Here is a 24,436-nt window from a genome sequence, read left to right as displayed (position 1 = left end):
TTGCTCGTTTGGTAGTTAGTAGCTTATTGATCCCAGACTCTCATCAAGCAGCTTCTTGAAGGATCCCAGGGTGTCAGCTTCAACATTACTGGGGAGTTGGTTCCAGACCCTCACAATTCTCTGTGTAAAAAAGTGCCTCCTATTTTCTGTTTTGAATGCCCCTTTATGTAATCTCCATTTGTGACCGCTGGTCCTTGTTTCTTTTTTCATGTCAAAAAAGAAGTCCCCTGGGTCGACATTGTCTCTACCTTTTAGGATGTTGAATGTCTGAATCAGATCGCCGCGTAGTCTTTTTTGTTCAAGACTGAATAGATTCAGTTCTTTTAGCCTGTCTGCATACAACATGCCTTTTAAACCTGGGATATTTCTGGTTGCTCTTCTTTGCACTCTTTCTAGAGCAGCAATATCCTTTTTGTAGAGAGGTGATCAGAACTGATCACAATATTCTAGGTAAGGTCTTACTAATGCATTGTAAAGTTTTACAATTGGATCGTGGTCTCAGGCTGGGATGCGGACCATTGAGAACAGGACAAACGATCTATTACTGGATGTGGCTTACATGAGAAATGCCCTCGTTTAACATGCTAGGATGATCGACTTTGGCATTCTCCAACTGCTGTTTACATTTTCTAACACTGTTACGAGGACGAATACAAAGTTTGACGCTTTCCTTGTAAGTGGGGGTAAACACAAGTTATTTTCAGATGTAATGCCTTTTTTTAAGCTCAATCTAGTCCTGCGTAGTGCAAATAACATGCCTATATTTTTATATTAGTCAAGCCCTATTTAAAGTGTTCTTAAATTGTTTTAACATTAGCAATGATCCATTTGAAATTTGCTTATTGATTTAAACAACTGAACAATTTTAGGCTTGATGGTTTCTTTTTTCCGCGTTTCTACCAGTATGAGATACGCACTCAGAATGTGTCCCCTTCCTTCAACAATCCACCGACTGAAGATTGGAGTGGTCATCAGTAGCAGCGAGCAGGTGCCCAAAAACAACACTCATTGTCAGCTCGTTGCTGAGAAGAAAAGACTCCCGCTCCTCCTGGGGGATACCGAGACCAATCCCTTCAAAACATGTTTCACTCTAGAAATGATCCTTGCAAATATAGTCTTAACTTGTATTGGCAGACCGTCACCCCCAACTGGCAAGCTCAATTCATGTGATACAACGACTGGGCAAAAACGAGGTGTTACATTAACAATACAAACTAACTTGAGACAGCCAAGCAGTTAAAGCACACGTTAAGTTTGTCGTGTGATACAAAAGCAAGTTTTATCATTTTTGCATTGCCTGTCTCGTCAAACAAGCTCGAGCCACAGCACACAGCGCTGCTGCAGCGGGACATAGAGGTGGATTTTAAAGCGACTGAATCAACGAGCTTGAGACTAATTTTAGAAGAAATTGAAAACATACATCTAGTCGAAATATTTTCTATTTTGTTAATGAATTTATTTTTTGAATTTGCAAATCAGTTCAGTTTATAGTTTAGAAAAACTACTTTGCTAACAGAAGAAAAACAAGCTAGCAGAGGATGATTTCGATCCATCGACCTCTGGGTTATGGGCCCAGCACGCTTCCGCTGCGCCACTCTGCTACAGTTGCCTCAAGACTGAATTACCAAGCAGAAGAAAAAAATACTGAACTCATCGTTTTAACCAGACACACGGCAGTGGCCGGGCCGAACCATAGAAACGTTGCAAATCAGAGAGAACCTTTTTCTTTCCTCAAAAATACCTTATGGAAAATATGCAGCTTTTCTGCCCACTTTGATCACGGGCAGTTTTATTCCCCAGTCTCGGCTGCCAATTCCAATATTCCGTCTCTCTAAAGCATCGTAAATCGTGGAAAGCACTCTTTGTTGAAAATTACACTGAAGACTTCTTTTGTTCGACCAGGCTTACAATGAGATATTGTCTTGTTTTTAAGTAGATTTTGTGAATCGCATATGGGGCGCTATAGAAAATATTTAAGATTCATTGATTTAATGTTAGCCTGCGTTCGGTCTGGGAAGTTTAATTTTTAAAGACAACGCCGAAGGGTCTGATAAATGACATTGTAATTATTTGAGATGCATGTAGACAATAATGTAGGAGCACCGACACAGTTCTGCCTAGGTTCCATAGTGTAGTGATTATCACGTCTGCTTTACACGCAGAAGGCCCTGGGTGCTATCCCCAGTAGAACCATTGCCGCATGTTTTTAAATTACTGGTCAAGACAAAGTCTCTTTGTGGTTGGCCGATCATTAAATTGCGGATGTAAGTTCCTGGTCCCATCGTATAAGTAAGACAGTTTATTCACAAATAATTACATACACTTTTGTTTATGTTTCTTTTGTTGATAAATTAACCCAATACATTATTGCATTCCGCCACGTCATTAGATGAGCAAAGCCTCTTTGTGCCAGTGCGCATTCAGAGGAGACGCGCTGAGAGAATCCTTCTTCTGTGTCACTCAGTACTGCCAGCTTTCCCCCGTTGGTGATATATTGCTCAGCATAGCTGCTTTCCAAGAATTTGAACCGAAACGATTCCCAGCCAGTACAACTGTGTTTATGCCTACGTTTCAATTAATGAACATTATAAATGCAAATCGCACTGTTTTATGTTTTCTTTACTTTTAAAGCTGAGAATCAAACACACTTCCGACAGCTTCATAGCCCTGCTGGCTACGAACACCTATTGACGGCTGTTTCCCATGACGCTAGTGATAATGAATGTTTTCCTAGTATGAGCGTCGGCATTACCATGCGTTTGGCATGCTTGCTGTGCACTCTAGCATTCCATAACAAGTACAAAAATTGCCAGGACTTCGTGGCGCAACGGTAGCGCCTCTGACTCCAGATCAGAAGGTTACGTGTTCAAATCACGTCGAGGTCAAGTTCTTTGTTTCTATTCCACACTATTTCATCTTTTAGCGTGTTTGGATTTGAATGTTTCCGGGCGTTTATTTATACAATTTAGCCTACACAACATATTGATTGTATAGCGATCAAACAGAGGTATGGTATTAACAATACAAACTAACTTGAGACAGCCTAGCCGTTAAAGCATACCTTAAGATTGTCGTGTGATACAAAAGCAAGTTTTATCATTTTTGATTGTTCAATTTATTTTTGAATTTGCAAATGGCAACTACATTGCCAATAAAAAAAAAAAAAAATATTGAACAATCTGAATCGCTCTTATCAAGCAGCGATTGTAGCCTATGAGAATCGCTGCCACAATACAAGGAGCGAGAAGTAGCGGGATCGATGCCCGCATTCTCCAAATAGTTTTAATGAATCTACGTATTTTGTCCCAATGCATCATGGAGAGAAATACAAAGTGTGATAATTCTTTGTAACAGAGAAGCCCGCCCTATATGTATTTTAAAGCACAGTCTGCTAATTTGTAACATTCCCCAAACTGAAAAAGTGCAGTGCGCCCTCCGTCGTATGTCTTCCGAGAAGCACAAAGGGAGATTTAATGTATTTTTTTAGCAATGGATCAGGCCTCATTTGCATTGCCTGCCTTCCTCCTTTGCAGTGTAAAGTATGTCAAATGTGTTCTTAAAATCTGATGCAGATTCCCATTTGAACCGTAAGTATTTGGTTTCCATTGTAGCTATTTACACACACTGCTGTGTTGGACCCCCAGTGTGTTATCTAACAAAATGACGTATGTTGTGCTGCCATAATGGATTACATAGACTTTCCTGCCCCGTGTTGCTTTCTTCTTAGATGTGGTTTCAGGTTCGGCTGAGTTCTGCTCCCTCGATCAGGTTCTGCAGCATCTCGCCTTGCTAATCACTCCCGTATGCTTTAGAGGTCGAGCAGGTTGGTCTCTGTGGCGCAATCGGTTAGCGCGTTCGGCTGTTAACCGGAAGGTTGGTGGTTCAAGCCCACCCAGGGACGATGCTTTTTGAATTTCTTAATCACATTAGAAAATGGCACTAATACGTTGTTATTTCCTCCAATTACAATGAAGAAAAAAATGTGCTCTGTTTTTAGTTCAAAATAATACAAAACAAAACAGAATGTCTTGGTGTTTGCCGAAACCCGGGATCGAACCAGGGACCTTTAGATCTTCAGTCTAACGCTCTCCCAACTGAGCTATTTCGGCTTGACAGGACTGCGTTTTCGAGATAGCATTCTTTTTGTCACACCATAAACAACCTAATAGACAAATGCACTTTACAAATGCATTTTGAAACACTTAAGTTTTCTCCCAAATGCGGTTCTCAACAAATGGTTTAGCTTTTTTTTCTACTCCTTCCAGAGTAAGACCAAATGGCAAACATCTAGGAAACAGGTAAAGACTGCAACCGGCTGCCTGAATGTGCAGCGCTTGAACTGCCTCAACAAACGCTTAGCTCTACAACGCGTACATTGAAAGTCTATTAACATCTTCAACACAATCATCTGTGTTCCAATAGCGTTTAATCCACAGGGTGATCAATAAAGTGACTGCTGGCTTTGTTAAACAAACAAGACGTTTTCAAGATTCACGCTATGGCTTAACAAGCACAATAGGATATAGGAACATAAGAACATAAGAAAGTTTCCAAACGAGAGGAGGCCATTCAGCCCATCTTGCTCGTTTGGTAGTTAGTAGCTTCTTGATCCCAGACTCTCATCAAGCAGCTTCTTGAAGGATCCCAGGGTGTCAGCTTCAACATTACTGGGGAGTTGGTTCCAGACCCTCACAATTCTCTGTGTAAAAAAGTGCCTCCTATTTTCTGTTTTGAATGCCCCTTTATGTAATCTCCATTTGTGACCGCTGGTCCTTGTTTCTTTTTTCATGTCAAAAAAGAAGTCCCCTGGGTCGACATTGTCTCTACCTTTTAGGATGTTGAATGTCTGAATCAGATCGCCGCGTAGTCTTTTTTGTTCAAGACTGAATAGATTCAGTTCTTTTAGCCTGTCTGCATACAACATGCCTTTTAAACCTGGGATATTTCTGGTTGCTCTTCTTTGCACTCTTTCTAGAGCAGCAATATCCTTTTTGTAGAGAGGTGATCAGAACTGATCACAATATTCTAGGTAAGGTCTTACTAATGCATTGTAAAGTTTTACAATTGGATCGTGGTCTCAGGCTGGGATGCGGACCATTGAGAACAGTACAAACGATCTATTACTGGATGTGGCTTACATGAGAAATGCCCTCGTTTAACATGCTAGGATGATCGACTTCGGCATTCTCCAACTGCTGTTTACATTTTCTAACACTGTTACGAGGACGAATACAAAGTTTGACGCTTTCCTTGTAAGTGGGGGTAAACACAAGTTATTTTCAGATGTAATGCCTTTTTTTAAGCTCAATCTAGTCCTGCGTAGTGCAAATAACATGCCTATATTTTTATATTAGTCAAGCCCTACTTAAAGTGTTCTTAAATTGTTTTAACATTAGCAATGATCCATTTGAAATGTGCTTATTGATTTAAACAACTGAACAATTTTAGGCTTGATGGTTTCTTTTTTCCGCGTTTCTACCAGTATGAGATACGCACTCAGAATGTGTCCCCTTCCTTCAACAATCCACCGACTGAAGATTGGAGTGGTCATCAGTAGCAGCGAGCAGGTGCCCAAAAACAACACTCATTGTCAGCTCGTTGCTGAGAAGAAAACACTCCCGCTCCTCCTGGGGGATACCGAGACCAATCCCTTCAAAACATGTTTCACTCTAGAAATGATCCTTGCAAATATAGTCTTAACTTGTATTGGCAGACCGTCACCCCCAACTGGCAAGCTCAATTCATGTGATACAACGACTGGGCAAAAACGAGGTGTTACATTAACAATACAAACTAACTTGAGACAGCCAAGCCGTTAAAGCATACGTTAAGTTTGTCGTGTGATACAAAAGCAAGTTTTATCATTTTTGCATTGCCTGTCTCGTCAAACAAGCTCGAGCCACAGCACACAGCGCTGCTGCAGCGGGACATAGGGTGGATTTTAAAGCGACTGAATCAACGAGCTTGAGACTACTTTTTGAAGAAATTGAAAACATACATCTAGTCGAAATATTTTCTATTTTGTTAATTAATTTATTTTTTGAATTTGCAAATCAGTTCAGTTTATATTTTAGAAAAACTACTTTGCTAACAGAAGAAAAACAAGCTAGCAGAGGATGGTTTCGATCCATCGACCTCTGGGTTATGGGCCCAGCACGCTTCCGCTGCGCCACTCTGCTACAGTTGCCTCAAGACTGAATTACCAAGCAGAAGAAAAAAATACTGAACTCATCGTTTTAACCAGACACACGGCAGTGGCCGGGCCGAACCATAGAAACGTTGCAAATCAGAGAGAACCTTTTTCTTTCCTCAAAAATACCTTATGGAAAATATGCAGCTTTTCTGCCCACTTTGATCACGGGCAGTTTTATTCCCCAGTCTCGGCTGCCAATTCCAATATTCCGTCTCTCTAAAGCATCGTAAATCGTGGAAAGCACTCTTTGTTGAAAATTACACTGAAGACTTCTTTTGTTCGACCAGGCTTACAATGAGATATTGTCTTGTTTTTAAGTAGATTTTGTGAATCGCATATGGGGCGCTATAGAAAATATTTAAGATTCATTGATTTAATGTTAGCCTGCGTTCGGTCTGGGAAGTTTAATTTTTAAAGACAACGCCGAAGGGTCTGATAAATGACATTGTAATTATTTGAGATGCATGTAGACAATAATGTAGGAGCACCGACACAGTTCTGCCTAGGTTCCATAGTGATAGTGATTATCACGTCTGCTTTACACGCAGAAGGCCCTGGGTGCTATCCCCAGTAGAACCATTGCCGCATGTTTTTAAATTACTGGTCAAGACAAAGTCTCTTTGTGGTTGGCCGATCATTAAATTGCGGATGTAAGTTCCTGGTCCCATCGTATAAGTAAGACAGTTTATTCACAAATAATTACATACACTTTTGTTTATGTTTCTTTTGTTGATAAATTAACCCAATACATTATTGCATTCCGCCACGTCATTAGATGAGCAAAGCCTCTTTGTGCCAGTGCGCATTCAGAGGAGACGCGCTGAGAGAATCCTTCTTCTGTGTCACTCAGTACTGCCAGCTTTCCCCCGTTGGTGATATATTGCTCAGCATAGCTGCTTTCCAAGAATTTGAACCGAAACGATTCCCAGCCAGTACAACTGTGTTTATGCCTACGTTTCAATTAATGAACATTATAAATGCAAATCGCACTGTTTTATGTTTTCTTTACTTTTAAAGCTGAGAATCAAACACACTTCCGACAGCTTCATAGCCCTGCTGGCTACGAACACCTATTGACGGCTGTTTCCCATGACGCTAGTGATAATGAATGTTTTCCTAGTATGAGCGTCGGCATTACCATGCGTTTGGCATGCTTGCTGTGCACTCTAGCATTCCATAACAAGTACAAAAATTGCCAGGACTTCGTGGCGCAACGGTAGCGCCTCTGACTCCAGATCAGAAGGTTACGTGTTCAAATCACGTCGAGGTCAAGTTCTTTGTTTCTATTCCACACTATTTCATCTTTTAACGTGTTTGGATTTGAATGTTTCCGGCGTTTATTTATACAATTTAGCCTACACAACATATTGATTGTATAGCGATCAAACAGAGGTATGGTATTAACAATACAAACTAACTTGAGACAGCCTAGCCGTTAAAGCATACCTTAAGATTGTCGTGTGATACAAAAGCAAGTATTATCATTTTTGATTGTTCAATTTATTTTTGAATTTGCAAATGGCAACTACATTGCCAATAAAAAAAAAAAAAAAAATATTGAACAATCTGAATCGCTCTTATCAAGCAGCGATTGTAGCCTATGAGAATCGCTGCCACAAGACAAGGAGCGAGAAGTAGCGGGATCGATGCCCGCATTCTCCAAATAGTTTTAATGAATCTACGTATTTTGTCCCAATGCATCATGGAGAGAAATACAAAGTGTGATAATTCTTTGTAACAGAGAAGCCCGCCCTATATGTATTTTAAAGCACAGTCTGCTAATTTGTAACATTCCCCAAACTGAAAAAGTGCAGTGCGCCCTCCGTCGTATGTCTTCCGAGAAGCACAAAGGGAGATTTAATGTATTTTTTTAGCAATGGATCACGCCTCATTTGCATTGCCTGCCTTCCTCCTTTGCAGTGTAAAGTATGTCAAATGTGTTCTTAAAATCTGATGAAGATTCCCATTTGAACCGTAAGTATTTGGTTTCCATTGTAGCTATTTACACACACTGCTGTGTTGGACCCCCAGTGTGTTATCTAACAAAATGACGTATGTTGTGCTGCCATAATGGATTACATAGACTTTCCTGCCCCGTGTTGCTTTCTTCTTAGATGTGGTTTCAGGTTCGGCTGAGTTCTGCTCCCTCGATCAGGTTCTGCAGCATCTCGCCTTGCTAATCACTCCCGTATGCTTTAGAGGTCGAGCAGGTTGGTCTCTGTGGCGCAATCGGTTAGCGCGTTCGGCTGTTAACCGGAAGGTTGGTGGTTCAAGCCCACCCAGGGACGATGCTTTTTGAATTTCTTAATCACATTAGAAAATGGCACTAATACGTTTTTATTTCCTCCAATTACAATGAAGAAAAAAATGTGCTCTGTTTTTAGTTCAAAATAATACAAAACAAAACAAAATATCTTGGTGTTTGCCGAAACCCGGGATCGAACCAGGGACCTTTAGATCTTCAGTCTAACGCTCTCCCAACTGAGCTATTTCGGCTTGACAGGACTGCGTTTTCGAGATAGCATTCTTTTTGTCACACCATAAACAACCTAATAGACAAATGCACTTTACAAATGCATTTTGAAACACTTAAGTTTTCTCCCAAATGCGGTTCTCAACAAATGGTTTAGCTTTTTTTTCTACTCCTTCCAGAGTAAGACCAAATGGCAAACATCTAGGAAACAGGTAAAGACTGCAACCGGCTGCCTGAATGTGCAGCGCTTGAACTGCCTCAACAAACGCTTAGCTCTACAACGCGTACATTGAAAGTCTATTAACATCTTCAACACAATCATCTGTGTTCCAATAGCGTTTAATCCACAGGGTGATCAATAAAGTGACTGCTGGCTTTGTTAAACAAACAAGACGTTTTCAAGATTCACGCTATGGCTTAACAAGCACAATAGGATATAGGAACATAAGAACATAAGAAAGTTTCCAAACGAGAGGAGGCCATTCAGCCCATCTTGCTCGTTTGGTAGTTAGTAGCTTATTGATCCCAGACTCTCATCAAGCAGCTTCTTGAAGGATCCCAGGGTGTCAGCTTCAACATTACTGGGGAGTTGGTTCCAGACCCTCACAATTCTCTGTGTAAAAAAGTGCCTCCTATTTTCTGTTTTGAATGCCCCTTTATGTAATCTCCATTTGTGACCGCTGGTCCTTGTTTCTTTTTTCATGTCAAAAAAGAAGTCCCCTGGGTCGACATTGTCTCTACCTTTTAGGATGTTGAATGTCTGAATCAGATCGCCGCGTAGTCTTTTTTGTTCAAGACTGAATAGATTCAGTTCTTTTAGCCTGTCTGCATACAACATGCCTTTTAAACCTGGGATATTTCTGGTTGCTCTTCTTTGCACTCTTTCTAGAGCAGCAATATCCTTTTTGTGGAGAGGTGATCAGAACTGATCACAATATTCTAGGTAAGGTCTTACTAATGCATTGTAAAGTTTTACAATTGGATCGTGGTCTCAGGCTGGGATGCGGACCATTGAGAACAGTACAAACGATCTATTACTGGATGTGGCTTACATGAGAAATGCCCTCGTTTAACATGCTAGGATGATCGACTTCGGCATTCTCCAACTGCTGTTTACATTTTCTAACACTGTTACGAGGACGAATACAAAGTTTGACGCTTTCCTTGTAAGTGGGGGTAAACACAAGTTATTTTCAGATGTAATGCCTTTTTTTAAGCTCAATCTAGTCCTGCGTAGTGCAAATAACATGCCTATATTTTTATATTAGTCAAGCCCTACTTAAAGTGTTCTTAAATTGCTTTAACATTAGCAATGATCCATTTGAAATGTGCTTATTGATTTAAACAACTGAACAATTTTAGGCTTGATGGTTTCTTTTTTCAGCGTTTCTACCAGTATGAGATACGCACTCAGAATGTGTCCCCTTCCTTCAACAATCCACCGACTGAAGATTGGAGTGGTCATCAGTAGCAGCGAGCAGGTGCCCAAAAACAACACTCATTGTCAGCTCGTTGCTGAGAAGAAAACACTCCCGTTCCTCCTGGGGGATACCGAGACCAATCCCTTCAAAACATGTTTCACTCTAGAAATGATCCTTGCAAATATAGTCTTAACTTGTATTGGCAGACCGTCACCCCCAACTGGCAAGCTCAATTCATGTGATACAACGACTGGGCAAAAACGAGGTGTTACATTAACAATACAAACTAACTTGAGACAGCCAAGCCGTTAAAGCATACGTTAAGTTTGTCGTGTGATACAAAAGCAAGTTTTATCATTTTTGCATTGCCTGTCTCGTCAAACAAGCTCGAGCCACAGCACACAGCGCTGCTGCAGCGGGACATAGAGGTGGATTTTAAAGCGACTGAATCAACGAGCTTGAGACTACTTTTTGAAGAAATTGAAAACATACATGTAGTCGAAATATTTTCTATTTTGTTAATGAATTTATTTTTTGAATTTGCAAATCAGTTCAGTTTATATTTTAGAAAAACTACTTTGCTAACAGAAGAAAAACAAGCTAGCAGAGGATGGTTTCGATCCATCGACCTCTGGGTTATGGGCCCAGCACGCTTCCGCTGCGCCACTCTGCTACAGTTGCCTCAAGACTGAATTACCAAGCAGAAGAAAAAAATACTGAACTCATCGTTTTAACCAGACACACGGCAGTGGCCGGGCCGAACCATAGAAACGTTGCAAATCAGAGAGAACCTTTTTCTTTCCTCAAAAATACCTTATGGAAAATATGCAGCTTTTCTGCCCACTTTGATCACGGGCAGTTTTATTCCCCAGTCTCGGCTGCCAATTCCAATATTCCGTCTCTCTAAAGCATCGTAAATCGTGGAAAGCACTCTTTGTTGAAAATTACACTGAAGACTTCTTTTGTTCGACCAGGCTTACAATGAGATATTGTCTTGTTTTTAAGTAGATTTTGTGAATCGCATATGGGGCGCTATAGAAAATATTTAAGATTCATTGATTTAATGTTAGCCTGCGTTCGGTCTGGGAAGTTTAATTTTTAAAGACAACGCCGAAGGGTCTGATAAATGACATTGTAATTATTTGAGATGCATGTAGACAATAATGTAGGAGCACCGACACAGTTCTGCCTAGGTTCCATAGTGATAGTGATTATCACGTCTGCTTTACACGCAGAAGGCCCTGGGTGCTATCCCCAGTAGAACCATTGCCGCATGTTTTTAAATTACTGGTCAAGACAAAGTCTCTTTGTGGTTGGCCGATCATTAAATTGCGGATGTAAGTTCCTGGTCCCATCGTATAAGTAAGACAGTTTATTCACAAATAATTACATACACTTTTGTTTATGTTTCTTTTGTTGATAAATTAACCCAATACATTATTGCATTCCGCCACGTCATTAGATGAGCAAAGCCTCTTTGTGCCAGTGCGCATTCAGAGGAGACGCGCTGAGAGAATCCTTCTTCTGTGTCACTCAGTACTGCCAGCTTTCCCCCGTTGGTGATATATTGCTCAGCATAGCTGCTTTCCAAGAATTTGAACCGAAACGATTCCCAGCCAGTACAACTGTGTTTATGCCTACGTTTCAATTAATGAACATTATAAATGCAAATCGCACTGTTTTATGTTTTCTTTACTTTTAAAGCTGAGAATCAAACACACTTCCGACAGCTTCATAGCCCTGCTGGCTACGAACACCTATTGACGGCTGTTTCCCATGACGCTAGTGATAATGAATGTTTTCCTAGTATGAGCGTCGGCATTACCATGCGTTTGGCATGCTTGCTGTGCACTCTAGCATTCCATAACAAGTACAAAAATTGCCAGGACTTCGTGGCGCAACGGTAGCGCCTCTGACTCCAGATCAGAAGGTTACGTGTTCAAATCACGTCGAGGTCAAATTCTTTGTTTCTATTCCACACTATTTCATCTTTTAACGTGTTTGGATTTGAATGTTTCCGGGCGTTTATTTATACAATTTAGCCTACACAACATATTGATTGTATAGCGATCAAACAGAGGTATGGTATTAACAATACAAACTAACTTGAGACAGCCTAGCCGTTAAAGCATACCTTAAGATTGTCGTGTGATACAAAAGCAAGTATTATCATTTTTGATTGTTCAATTTATTTTTGAATTTGCAAATGGCAACTACATTGCCAATAAAAAAAAAAAAAAAAAATTGAACAATCTGAATCGCTCTTATCAAGCAGCGATTGTAGCCTATGAGAATCGCTGCCACAATACAAGGAGCGAGAAGTAGCGGGATCGATGCCCGCATTCTCCAAATAGTTTTAATGAATCTACGTATTTTGTCCCAATGCATCATGGAGAGAAATACAAAGTGTGATAATTCTTTGTAACAGAGAAGCCCGCCCTATATGTATTTTAAAGCACAGTCTGCTAATTTGTAACATTCCCCAAACTGAAAAAGTGCAGTGCGCCCTCCGTCGTATGTCTTCCGAGAAGCACAAAGGGAGATTTAATGTATTTTTTTAGCAATGGATCACGCCTCATTTGCATTGCCTGCCTTCCTCCTTTGCAGTGTAAAGTATGTCAAATGTGTTCTTAAAATCTGATGCAGATTCCCATTTGAACCGTAAGTATTTGGTTTCCATTGTAGCTATTTACACACACTGCTGTGTTGGACCCCCAGTGTGTTATCTAACAAAATGACGTATGTTGTGCTGCCATAATGGATTACATAGACTTTCCTGCCCCGTGTTGCTTTCTTCTTAGATGTGGTTTCAGGTTCGGCTGAGTTCTGCTCCCTCGATCAGGTTCTGCAGCATCTCGCCTTGCTAATCACTCCCGTATGCTTTAGAGGTCGAGCAGGTTGGTCTCTGTGGCGCAATCGGTTAGCGCGTTCGGCTGTTAACCGGAAGGTTGGTGGTTCAAGCCCACCCAGGGACGATGCTTTTTGAATTTCTTAATCACATTAGAAAATGGCACTAATACGTTGTTATTTCCTCCAATTACAATGAAGAAAAAAATGTGCTCTGTTTTAGTTCAAAATAATACAAAACAAAACAAAATGTCTTGGTGTTTGCCGAAACCCGGGATCGAACCAGGGACCTTTAGATCTTCAGTCTAACGCTCTCCCAACTGAGCTATTTCGGCTTGACAGGACTGCGTTTTCGAGATAGCATTCTTTTTGTCACACCATAAACAACCTAATAGACAAATGCACTTTACAAATGCATTTTGAAACACTTAAGTTTTCTCCCAAATGCGGTTCTCAACAAATGGTTTAGCTTTTTTTTCTACTCCTTCCAGAGTAAGACCAAATGGCAAACATCTAGGAAACAGGTAAAGACTGCAACCGGCTGCCTGAATGTGCAGCGCTTGAACTGCCTCAACAAACGCTTAGCTCTACAACGCGTACATTGAAAGTCTATTAACATCTTCAACACAATCATCTGTGTTCCAATAGCGTTTAATCCACAGGGTGATCAATAAAGTGACTGCTGGCTTTGTTAAACAAACAAGACGTTTTCAAGATTCACGCTATGGCTTAACAAGCACAATAGGATATAGGAACATAAGAACATAAGAAAGTTTCCAAACGAGAGGAGGCCATTCAGCCCATCTTGCTCGTTTGGTAGTTAGTAGCTTATTGATCCCAGACTCTCATCAAGCAGCTTCTTGAAGGATCCCAGGGTGTCAGCTTCAACATTACTGGGGAGTTGGTTCCAGACCCTCACAATTCTCTGTGTAAAAAAGTGCCTCCTATTTTCTGTTTTGAATGCCCCTTTATGTAATCTCCATTTGTGACCGCTGGTCCTTGTTTCTTTTTTCATGTCAAAAAAGAAGTCCCCTGGGTCGACATTGTCTCTACCTTTTAGGATGTTGAATGTCTGAATCAGATCGCCGCGTAGTCTTTTTTGTTCAAGACTGAATAGATTCAGTTCTTTTAGCCTGTCTGCATACAACATGCCTTTTAAACCTGGGATATTTCTGGTTGCTCTTCTTTGCACTCTTTCTAGAGCAGCAATATCCTTTTTGTAGAGAGGTGATCAGAACTGATCACAATATTCTAGGTAAGGTCTTACTAATGCATTGTAAAGTTTTACAATTGGATCGTGGTCTCAGGCTGGGATGCGGACCATTGAGAACAGTACAAACGATCTATTACTGGATGTGGCTTACATGAGAAATGCCCTCGTTTAACATGCTAGGATGATCGACTTTGGCATTCTCCAACTGCTGTTTACATTTTCTAACACTGTTACGAGGACGAATACAAAGTTTGACGCTTTCCTTGTAAGTGGGGGTAAACACAAGTTATTTTCAGATGTAATGCCTTTTTTTAAGCTCAATCTAGTCCTGCGTAGTGCAAATAACATGCCTATATTTTTATATTAGTCAAGCCCTACTTAAAGTGTTCTTAAATTGCTTTAACATTATCAATGATCCATTTGAAATGTTCTTATTGATTTAAACAACTGAACAATTTTAGGCTTGATGGTTTCTTTTTTCCGCGTTTCTACCAGTATGAGATACGCACTCAGAATGTGTCCCCTTCCTTCAACAATCCACCGACTGAAGATTGGAGTGGTCATCAGTAGCAGCGAGCAGGTGCCCAAAAACAACACTCATTGTCAGCTCGTTGCTGAGAAGAAAACACTCCCGCTCCTCCTGGGGGATACCGAGACCAATCCCTTCAAAACATGTTTCACTCTAGAAATGATCCTTGCAAATATAGTCTTAACTTGTATTGGCAGACCGTCACCCCCAACTGGCAAGCTCAATTCATGTGATACAACGACTGGGCAAAAACGAGGTGTTACATTAACAATACAAACTAACTTGAGACAGCCAAGCCGTTAAAGCATACGTTAAGTTTATCGTGTGATTCAAAAGCAAGTTTTATCATTTTTGCATTGCCTGTCTCGTCAAACAAGCTCGAGCCACAGCACACAGCGCTGCTGCAGCGGGACATAGAGGTGGATTTTAAAGCGACTGAATCAACGAGCTTGAGACTACTTTTTGAAGAAATTGAAAACATACATCTAGTCGAAATATTTTCTATTTTGTTAATGAATTTATTTTTTGAATTTGCAAATCAGTTCAGTTTATATTTTAGAAAAACTACTTTGCTAACAGAAGAAAAACAAGCTAGCAGAGGATGGTTTCGATCCATCGACCTCTGGGTTATGGGCCCAGCACGCTTCCGCTGCGCCACTCTGCTACAGTTGCCTCAAGACTGAATTACCAAGCAGAAGAAAAAAATACTGAACTCCTCGTTTTAACCAGACACACGGCAGTGGCCGGGCCGAACCATAGAAACGTTGCAAATCAGAGAGAACCTTTTTCTTTCCTCAAAAATACCTTATGGAAAATATGCAGCTTTTCTGCCCACTTTGATCACGGGCAGTTTTATTCCCCAGTCTCGGCTGCCAATTCCAATATTCCGTCTCTCTAAAGCATCGTAAATCGTGGAAAGCACTCTTTGTTGAAAATTACACTGAAGACTTCTTTTGTTCGACCAGGCTTACAATGAGATATTGTCTTGTTTTTAAGTAGATTTTGTGAATCGCATATGGGGCACTATAGAAAATATTTAAGATTCATTGATTTAATGTTAGCCTGCGTTCGGTCTGGGAAGTTTAATTTTTAAAGACAACGCCGAAGGGTCTGATAAATGACATTGTAATTATTTGAGATGCATGTAGACAATAATGTAGGAGCACCGACACAGTTCTGCCTAGGTTCCATAGTGTAGTGATTATCACGTCTGCTTTACACGCAGAAGGCCCTGGGTGCTATCCCCAGTAGAACCATTGCCGCATGTTTTTAAATTACTGGTCAAGACAAAGTCTCTTTGTGGTTGGCCGATCATTAAATTGTGGATGTAAGTTCCTGGTCCCATCGTATAAGTAAGACAGTTTATTCACAAATAATTACATACACTTTTGTTTATGTTTCTTTTGTTGATAAATTAACCCAATACATTATTGCATTCCGCCACGTCATTAGATGAGCAAAGCCTCTTTGTGCCAGTGCGCATTCAGAGGAGACGCGCTGAGAGAATCCTTCTTCTGTGTCACTCAGTACTGCCAGCTTTCCCCCGTTGGTGATATATTGCTCAGCATAGCTGCTTTCCAAGAATTTGAACCGAAACGATTCCCAGCCAGTACAACTGTGTTTATGCCTACGTTTCAATTAATGAACATTATAAATGCAAATCGCACTGTTTTATGTTTGCTTTACATTTAAAGCTGAGAATCAAACACACTTCCGACAGCTTCATAGCCCTGCTGGCTACGAACACCTATTGACGGCTGTTTCCCATGACGCTAGTGATAATGAATGTTTTCCTAGTATGAGCGTCGGCATTACCATGCGTTTGGCATGCTTGCTGTGCACTCTAGCATTCCATAACAAATACAAAAATTGCCAGGACTTCGTGGCGCAACGGTAGCGCCTCTGACTCCAGATTAGAAGGTTACGTGTTCAAATCACGTCGAGGTCAAATTCTTTGTTTCTATTCCACACTATTTCATCTTTTAACGTGTTTGGATTTGAATGTTTCCGGGCGTTTATTTATACAATTTAGCCTACACAACATATTGATTGTATAGCGATCAAACAGAGGTATGGTATTAACAATACAAACTAACTTGAGACAGCCTAGCCGTTAAAGCATACCTTAAGATTGTCGTGTGATACAAAAGCAAGTATTATCATTTTTGATTGTTCAATTTATTTTTGAATTTGCAAATGGCAACTATATTGCCAATAAAAAAAAAAAAAATATTGAACAATCTGAATCGCTCTTATCAAGCAGCGATTGTAGCCTATGAGAATCGCTGCCACAATACAAGGAGCGAGAAGTAGCGGGATCGATGCCCGCATTCTCCAAATAGTTTTAATGAATCTACGTATTTTGTCCCAATGCATCATGCAGAGAAATACAAAGTGTGATAATTCTTTGTAACAGAGAAGCCCGCCCTATATGTATTTTAAAGCACAGTCTGCTAATTTGTAACATTCCCCAAACTGAAAAAGTGCAGTGCGCCCTCCGTCGTATGTCTTCCGAGAAGCACAAAGGGAGATTTAATGTATTTTTTTAGCAATGGATCACGCCTCATTTGCATTGCCTGCCTTCCTCCTTTGCAGTGTAAAGTATGTCAAATGTGTTCTTAAAATCTGATGAAGATTCCCATTTGAACCGTAAGTATTTGGTTTCCATTGTAGCTATTTACACACACTGCTGTGTTGGACCCCCAGTGTGTTATCTAACAAAATGACGTATGTTGTGCTGCCATAATGGATTACATAGACTTTCCTGCCCCGTGTTGCTTTCTTCTTAGATGTGGTTTCAGGTTCGGCTGAGTTCTGCTCCCTCGATCAGGTTCTGCAGCATCTCACCTTGCTAATCACTCCCGTATGCTTTAGAGGTCGAGCAGGTTGGTCTCTGTGGCGCAATCGGTTAGCGCGTTCGGCTGTTAACCGGAAGGTTGGTGGTTCAAGCCCACCCAGGGACGATGCTTTTTGAATTTCTTAATCACATTAGAAAATGGCACTAATACGTTGTTATTTCCTCCAATTACAATGAAGAAAAAAATGTGCTCTGTTTTAGTTCAAAATAATACAAAACAAAACAAAATGTCTTGGTGTTTGCCGAAACCCGGGATCGAACCAGGGACCTTTAGATCTTCAGTCTAACGCTCTCCCAACTGAGCTATTTCGGCTTGACAGGACTGCGTTTTCGAGATAGCATTCTTTTTGTCACACCATAAACAACCTAATAGACAAATGCACTTTACAAATGCATTTTGAAACACTTAAGTTTTCTCCCAAATGCGGTTCTCAACAAATGGTTTAGCTTTTTTTTCTACTCCTTCCAGAGTAAGACCAAATGGCAAACATCTAGGAAACAGGTAAAGACTGCAACCGGCTGCCTGAATGTGCAGCGCTTGAACTGCCTCAACAAACGCTTAGCTCTACAACGCGTACATTGAAAGTCTATTAACATCTTCAACACAATCATCTGTGTTCCAATAGCGTTTAATCCACAGGGTGATCAATAAAGTGACTGCTGGCTTTGTTAAACAAACAAGACGTTTTCAAGATTCACGCTATGGCTTAACAAGCACAATAGGATATAGGAACATAAGAACATAAGAAAGTTTCCAAACGAGAGGAGGCCATTCAGCCCATCTTGCTCGTTTGGTAGTTAGTAGCTTATTGATCCCAGACTCTCATCAAGCAGCTTCTTGAAGGATCCCAGGGTGTCAGCTTCAACATTACTGGGGAGTTGGTTCCAGACCCTCACAATTCTCTGTGTAAAAAAGTGCCTCCTATTTTCTGTTTTGAATGCCCCTTTATGTAATCTCCATTTGTGACCGCTGGTCCTTGTTTCTTTTTTCATGTCAAAAAAGAAGTCCCCTGGGTCGACATTGTCTCTACCTTTTAGGATGTTGAATGTTTGAATCAGATCGCCGCGTAGTCTTTTTTGTTCAAGACTGAATAGATTCAATTCTTTTAGCCTGTCTGCATACAACATGCCTTTTAAACCTGGGATATTTCTGGTTGCTCTTCTTTGCACTCTTTCTAGAGCAGCAATATCCTTTTTGTAGAGAGGTGATCAGAACTGATCACAATATTCTAGGTAAGGTCTTACTAATGCATTGTAAAGTTTTACAATTGGATCGTGGTCTCAGGCTGGGATGCGGACCATTGAGAACAGTACAAACGATCTATTACTGGATGTGGCTTACATGAGAAATGCCCTCGTTTAACATGCTAGGATGATCGACTTCGGCATTCTCCAACTGCTGTTTACATTTTCTAACACTGTTACGAGGACGAATACAAAGTTTGACGCTTTCCTTGTAAGTGGGGGTAAACACAAGTTATTTTCAGATGTAATGCCTTTTTTTAAGCTCAATCTAGTCCTGCGTAGTGCAAATAACATGCCTATATTTTTATATTAGTCAAGCCCTATTTAAAGTGTTCTTAAATTGTTTTAACATTAGCAATGATCCATTTGAAATGTGCTTATTGATTTAAACAACTGAACAATTTTAGGCTTGATGGTTTCTTTTTTCCGCGTTTCTACCAGTATGAGATACGCACTCAGAATGTGTCCCCTTCCTTCAACAATCCACCGACTGAAGATTGGAGTGGTCATCAGTAGCAGCGAGGAGGTGCCCAAAAACAACACTCATTGTCAGCTCTTTGCTGAGAAGAAAACACTCCCGCTCCTCCTGGGGGATACCGAGACCAATCCCTTCAAAACATGTTTCACTCTAGAAATGATCCTTGCAAATATAGTCTTAACTTGTATTGGCAGACCGTCAACCCCAACTGGCAAGCTCAATTCATGTGATACAACGACTGGGCAAAAACGAGGTGTTACATTAACAATACAAACTAACTTGAGACAGCCAAGCCGTTAAAGCATACGTTAAGTTTGTCGTGTGATACAAAAGCAAGTTTTATCATTTTTGCATTGCCTGTCTCGTCAAACAAGCTCGAGCCACAGCACACAGCGCTGCTGCAGCGGGACATAGAGGTGGATTTTAAAGCGACTGAATCAACGAGCTTGAGACTACTTTTTGAAGAAATTGAAAACATACATCTAGTCGAAATATTTTCTATTTTGTTAATGAATTTATTTTTTGAATTTGCAAATCAGTTCAGTTTATATTTTAGAAAAACTACTTTGCTAACAGAAGAAAAACAAGCTAGCAGAGGATGGTTTCGATCCATCGACCTCTCGGTTATGGGCCCAGCACGCTTCCGCTGCACCACTCTGCTACAGTTGCCTCAAGATTGAATTACCAAGCAGAAGAAAAAAAAACTGAACTCATCGTTTTAACCAGACACACGGCAGTGGCCGGGCCGAACCATAGAAACGTTGCAAATCAGAGAGAACCGTTTTCTTTCCTCAAAAATACCTTATGGAAAATATGCAGCTTTTCTGCCCACTTTGATCACGGGCAGTTTTATTCCCCAGTCTCGGCTGCCAATTCCAATATTCCGTCTCTCTAAAGCATCGTAAATCGTGGAAAGCACTCTTTGTTGAAAATTACACTGAAGACTTCTTTTGTTCGACCAGGCTTACAATGAGATATTGTCTTGTTTTTAAGTAGATTTTGTGAATCGCATATGGGACGCTATAGAAAATATTTAAGATTCATTGATTTAATGTTAGCCTGCGTTCGGTCTGGGAAGTTTAATTTTTAAAGACAACGCCGAAGGGTCTGATAAATGACATTGTAATTATTTGAGATGCATGTAGACAATAATGTAGGAGCACCGACACAGTTCTGCCTAGGTTCCATAGTGTAGTGATTATCACGTCTGCTTTACACGCAGAAGGCCCTGGGTGCTATCCCCAGTAGAACCATTGCCGCATGTTTTTAAATTACTGGTCAAGACAAAGTCTCTTTGTGGTTGGCCGATCATTAAATTGCGGATGTAAGTTTCTGGTCCCATCGTATAAGTAAGACAGTTTATTCACAAATAATTACATACACTTTTGTTTATGTTTCTTTTGTTGATAAATTAACCCAATACATTATTGCATTCCGCCACGTCATTAGATGAGCAAAGCCTCTTTGTGCCAGTGCGCATTCAGAGGAGACGCGCTGAGAGAATCCTTCTTCTGTGTCACTCAGTACTGCCAGCTTTCCCCCGTTGGTGATATATTGCTCAGCATAGCTGCTTTCCAAGAATTTGAACCGAAACGATTCCCAGCCAGTACAACTGTGTTTATGCCTACGTTTCAATTAATGAACATTATAAATGCAAATCGCACTGTTTTATGTTTTCTTTACTTTTAAAGCTGAGAATCAAACACACTTCCGACAGCTTCATAGCCCTGCTGGCTACGAACACCTATTGACGGCTGTTTCCCATGACGCTAGTGATAATGAATGTTTTCCTAGTATGAGCGTCGGCATTACCATGCGTTTGGCATGCTTGCTGTGCACTCTAGCATTCCATAACAAATACAAAAATTGCCAGAACTTCGTGGCGCAACGGTAGCGCGTCTGACTCCAGATCAGAAGGTTACGTGTTCAAATCACGTCGAGGTCAAATTCTTTGTTTCTATTCCACACTATTTCATCTTTTAACATGTTTGGATTTGAATGTTTCCGGGCGTTTATTTATACAGTTTAGCCTACACAACATATTGATTGTATAGCGATCAAACAGAGGTATGGTATTAACAATACAAACTAACTTGAGACAGCCTAGCCGTTAAAGCATACCTTAAGATTGTCGTGTGATACAAAAGCAAGTATTATCATTTTTGATTGTTCAATTTATTTTTGAATTTGCAAATGGCAACTACATTGCCAATAAAAAAAAAAAAAAATATTGAACAATCTGAATCGCTCTTATCAAGCAGCGATTGTAGCCTATGAGAATCGCTGCCACAATACAAGGAGCGAGAAGTAGCGGGATCGATGCCCGCATTCTCCAAATAGTTTTAATGAATCTATGTATTTTGTCCCAATGCATCATGGAGAGAAATACAAAGTGTGATAATTCTTTGTAACAGAGAAGCCCGCCCTATATGCATTTTAAAGCACAGTCTGCTAATTTGTAACATTCCACAAACTGAAAAAGTGCAGTGCGCCCTCCGTCGTATGTCTTCCGAGAAGCACAAAGGGAGATTTAATGTATTTTTTAGCAATGGATCACGCCTCATTTGCATTGCCTGCCTTCCTCCTTTGCAGTGTAAAGTATGTCAAATGTGTTCTTAAAATCTGATGAAGATTCCCATTTGAACCGTAAGTATTTGGTTTCCATTGTAGCTATTTACACACACTGCTGTGTTGGACCCCCAGTGTGTTATCTAACAAAATGACGTATGTTGTGCTGCCATAATGGATTACATAGACTTTCCTGCCCCGTGTTGCTTTCTTCTTAGATGTGGTTTCAGGTTCGGCTGAGTTCTGCTCCCTCGATCAGGTTCTGCAGCATCTCGCCTTGCTAATCACTCCCGTATGCTTTAGAGGTCGAGCAGGTTGGTCTCTGTGGCGCAATCGGTTAGCGCGTTCGGCTGTTAACCGGAAGGTTGGTGGTTCAAGCCCACCCAGGGACGATGCTTTTTGAATTTCTTAATCACATTAGAAAATGGCACTAGTACGTTGTTATTTCCTCCAATTACAATGAAGAAAAAAATGTGCTCTGTTTTTAGTTCAAAATAATACAAAACAAAACAAAATGTCTTGGTGTTTGCCGAAACCCGGGATCGAACCAGGGACCGTTAGATCTTCAGTCTAACGCTCTCCCAACTGAGCTATTTCGGCTTGACAGGACTGCGTTTTCGAGATAGCATTCTTTTTGTCACACCATAAACAACCTAATAGACAAATGCACTTTACAAATGCATTTTGAAACACTTAAGTTTTCTCCCAAATGCGGTTCTCAACAAATGGTTTAGCTTTTGTTCTACTCCTTCCAGAGTAAGACCAAATGGCAAACATCTAGGAAACAGGTAAAGACTGCAACCGGCTGCCTGAATGTGCAGCGCTTGAACTGCCTCAACAAACGCTTAGCTCTACAACGCGTACATTTGAAAGTCTATTAACATCTTCAACACAATTATCTGTGTTCCAATAGCGTTTAATCCACAGGGTGATCAATAAAGTGACTGCTGGCTTTGTTAAACAAACAAGACGTTTTCAAGATTCACGCTATGTCTTAACAAGCACAATAGGATATAGGAACATAAGAACATAAGAAAGTTTCCAAACGAGAGGAGGCCATTCAGCCCATCTTGCTCGTTTGGTTGTTAGTAGCTTATTGATCCCAGACTCTCATCAAACAGCTTCTTGAAGGATCCCAGGGTGTCAGCTTCAACAACATTACTGGGGAGTTGGTTCCAGACCCTCACAATTCCCTGTGTAAAAAAGTGCCTCCTATTTTCTGTTCTGAATGCCCCTTTATGTAATCTCCATTTGTGACGGCTGGTCCTTGTTTCTTTTTTCATGTTAAAAAAGAAGTCCCCTGGGTCGACATTGTTTCTACCTTTTAGGATTTTGAATGTTTGAATCAGATCGCCGCGTAGTCTTCTTTGTTCAAGACTGAATAGATTCAATTCTTTTAGCCTGTAACATGCCTTTTAAACCTGGGATATTTCTGGTTGCTCTTCTTTGCACTCTCTCTAGAGCTGCAATATCCTTTTTGCAGAGAGGTGATCAGAACTGATCACAATATTTTAGGTAAGGTCTTACTAATGCATTGTAAAGTTTTACAATTGGATCGTGGTCTCAGGCTGGGATGCGGACCATTGAGAACAGTACAAATGATCTATTACTGGATGTGGCTTACATGAGAAATGCCCTCGTTTAACATGCTAGGATGATCGACTTCGGCATTCTCCAACTGCTGTTTACATTTTCTAACACTGTTACGAGGACGAATACAAAGTTTGACGCTTTCCTTGTAAGTGGGGGTAAACACAAGTTATTTTCAGATGTAATGCCTTTTTTTAAGATCAATCTAGTCCTGCGTAGTGCAAATAACATGCCTATATTTTTATATTAGTCAAGCCCTATTTAAAGTGTTCTTAAATTGTTTTAACATTAGCAATGATCCATTTGAAATTTGCTTATTGATTTAAACAACTGAACAATTTTAGGCTTGATGGTTTCTTTTTTCCGCGTTTCTACCAGTATGAGATACGCACTCAGAATGTGTCCCCTTCCTTCAACAATCCACCGACTGAAGATTGGAGTGGTCATCAGTAGCAGTGAGCAGGTGCCCAAAAACAACACTCATTGTCAGCTCGTTGCTGAGAAGAAAACACTCCCGCTCCTCCTGGGGGATACCGAGACCAATCCCTTCAAAACATGTTTCACTCTAGAAATGATCCTTGCAAATATAGTCTTAACTTGTATTGGCAGACCGTCACCCCCAACTGGCAAGCTCAATTCATGTGATACAACGACTGGGCAAAAACGAGGTGTTACATTAACAATACAAACTAACTTGAGACAGCCAAGCCGTTAAAGCATACGTTAAGTTTGTCGTGTGATACAAAAGCAAGTTTTATCATTTTTGCATTGCCTGTCTCGTCAAACAAGCTCGAGCCACAGCACACAGCGCTGCTGCAGCGGGACATAGAGGTGGATTTTAAAGCGACTGAATCAACGAGCTTGAGACTACTTTTTGAAGAAATTGAAAACATACATCTAGTCGAAATATTTTCTATTTTGTTAATGAATTTATTTTTTGAATTTGCAAATCAGTTCAGTTTATATTTTAGAAAAACTACTTTGCTAACAGAAGAAAAACAAGCTAGCAGAGGATGGTTTCG

At 40.5% G+C, this 24,436-nt stretch overlaps 21 non-coding genes across 21 annotated transcripts; 10 read left to right on the top strand and 11 right to left on the bottom strand.

The window, feature by feature from the left end:
* Positions 1-912: 912 nt before the first annotated feature.
* Positions 913-1,119, bottom strand: LOC131699811 (small nucleolar RNA U3). Its single transcript, XR_009308346.1, has one exon. It is a non-coding gene; the product is annotated as a small nucleolar RNA U3 (small nucleolar RNA).
* Positions 1,120-2,813: 1,694 nt separating this feature from the next.
* On the top strand, positions 2,814-2,885 carry trnaw-cca (transfer RNA tryptophan (anticodon CCA)). The gene has a single exon. It is a non-coding gene; the product is annotated as a tRNA-Trp (tRNA).
* A 942-nt stretch (positions 2,886-3,827) lies between these two features.
* trnan-guu (transfer RNA asparagine (anticodon GUU)) lies at positions 3,828-3,901 on the top strand. The gene has a single exon. It is a non-coding gene; the product is annotated as a tRNA-Asn (tRNA).
* Positions 3,902-4,036: 135 nt separating this feature from the next.
* Positions 4,037-4,109, bottom strand: trnaf-gaa (transfer RNA phenylalanine (anticodon GAA)). Its single transcript has one exon. It is a non-coding gene; the product is annotated as a tRNA-Phe (tRNA).
* A 1,382-nt stretch (positions 4,110-5,491) lies between these two features.
* LOC131699791 (small nucleolar RNA U3) lies at positions 5,492-5,698 on the bottom strand. Its single transcript, XR_009308326.1, has one exon. It is a non-coding gene; the product is annotated as a small nucleolar RNA U3 (small nucleolar RNA).
* A 1,694-nt stretch (positions 5,699-7,392) lies between these two features.
* Positions 7,393-7,464, top strand: trnaw-cca (transfer RNA tryptophan (anticodon CCA)). Its single transcript has one exon. It is a non-coding gene; the product is annotated as a tRNA-Trp (tRNA).
* A 943-nt stretch (positions 7,465-8,407) lies between these two features.
* On the top strand, positions 8,408-8,481 carry trnan-guu (transfer RNA asparagine (anticodon GUU)). The gene has a single exon. It is a non-coding gene; the product is annotated as a tRNA-Asn (tRNA).
* Positions 8,482-8,616: 135 nt separating this feature from the next.
* On the bottom strand, positions 8,617-8,689 carry trnaf-gaa (transfer RNA phenylalanine (anticodon GAA)). The gene has a single exon. It is a non-coding gene; the product is annotated as a tRNA-Phe (tRNA).
* A 1,382-nt stretch (positions 8,690-10,071) lies between these two features.
* Positions 10,072-10,278, bottom strand: LOC131699805 (small nucleolar RNA U3). The gene has a single exon (XR_009308340.1). It is a non-coding gene; the product is annotated as a small nucleolar RNA U3 (small nucleolar RNA).
* A 1,695-nt stretch (positions 10,279-11,973) lies between these two features.
* On the top strand, positions 11,974-12,045 carry trnaw-cca (transfer RNA tryptophan (anticodon CCA)). The gene has a single exon. It is a non-coding gene; the product is annotated as a tRNA-Trp (tRNA).
* Positions 12,046-12,988: 943 nt separating this feature from the next.
* trnan-guu (transfer RNA asparagine (anticodon GUU)) lies at positions 12,989-13,062 on the top strand. Its single transcript has one exon. It is a non-coding gene; the product is annotated as a tRNA-Asn (tRNA).
* Positions 13,063-13,196: 134 nt separating this feature from the next.
* On the bottom strand, positions 13,197-13,269 carry trnaf-gaa (transfer RNA phenylalanine (anticodon GAA)). Its single transcript has one exon. It is a non-coding gene; the product is annotated as a tRNA-Phe (tRNA).
* A 1,382-nt stretch (positions 13,270-14,651) lies between these two features.
* LOC131699790 (small nucleolar RNA U3) lies at positions 14,652-14,858 on the bottom strand. Its single transcript, XR_009308325.1, has one exon. It is a non-coding gene; the product is annotated as a small nucleolar RNA U3 (small nucleolar RNA).
* A 1,694-nt stretch (positions 14,859-16,552) lies between these two features.
* trnaw-cca (transfer RNA tryptophan (anticodon CCA)) lies at positions 16,553-16,624 on the top strand. Its single transcript has one exon. It is a non-coding gene; the product is annotated as a tRNA-Trp (tRNA).
* Positions 16,625-17,565: 941 nt separating this feature from the next.
* On the top strand, positions 17,566-17,639 carry trnan-guu (transfer RNA asparagine (anticodon GUU)). Its single transcript has one exon. It is a non-coding gene; the product is annotated as a tRNA-Asn (tRNA).
* Positions 17,640-17,773: 134 nt separating this feature from the next.
* trnaf-gaa (transfer RNA phenylalanine (anticodon GAA)) lies at positions 17,774-17,846 on the bottom strand. The gene has a single exon. It is a non-coding gene; the product is annotated as a tRNA-Phe (tRNA).
* Positions 17,847-19,228: 1,382 nt separating this feature from the next.
* On the bottom strand, positions 19,229-19,435 carry LOC131699804 (small nucleolar RNA U3). The gene has a single exon (XR_009308339.1). It is a non-coding gene; the product is annotated as a small nucleolar RNA U3 (small nucleolar RNA).
* Positions 19,436-21,129: 1,694 nt separating this feature from the next.
* trnaw-cca (transfer RNA tryptophan (anticodon CCA)) lies at positions 21,130-21,201 on the top strand. The gene has a single exon. It is a non-coding gene; the product is annotated as a tRNA-Trp (tRNA).
* Positions 21,202-22,142: 941 nt separating this feature from the next.
* Positions 22,143-22,216, top strand: trnan-guu (transfer RNA asparagine (anticodon GUU)). The gene has a single exon. It is a non-coding gene; the product is annotated as a tRNA-Asn (tRNA).
* A 135-nt stretch (positions 22,217-22,351) lies between these two features.
* On the bottom strand, positions 22,352-22,424 carry trnaf-gaa (transfer RNA phenylalanine (anticodon GAA)). Its single transcript has one exon. It is a non-coding gene; the product is annotated as a tRNA-Phe (tRNA).
* Positions 22,425-23,801: 1,377 nt separating this feature from the next.
* On the bottom strand, positions 23,802-24,008 carry LOC117419303 (small nucleolar RNA U3). Its single transcript, XR_004547249.3, has one exon. It is a non-coding gene; the product is annotated as a small nucleolar RNA U3 (small nucleolar RNA).
* Between the last annotated feature and the right edge of the window lie 428 nt (positions 24,009-24,436).

This window comes from Acipenser ruthenus, chromosome 23 (genome assembly GCF_902713425.1).
Source record: "Acipenser ruthenus chromosome 23, fAciRut3.2 maternal haplotype, whole genome shotgun sequence".
NCBI lineage: Eukaryota > Metazoa > Chordata > Actinopteri > Acipenseriformes > Acipenseridae > Acipenser > Acipenser ruthenus.
Note: the sequence above shows the minus strand (reverse complement) of the source record. Positions and strands in the feature narration are given on the sequence as shown.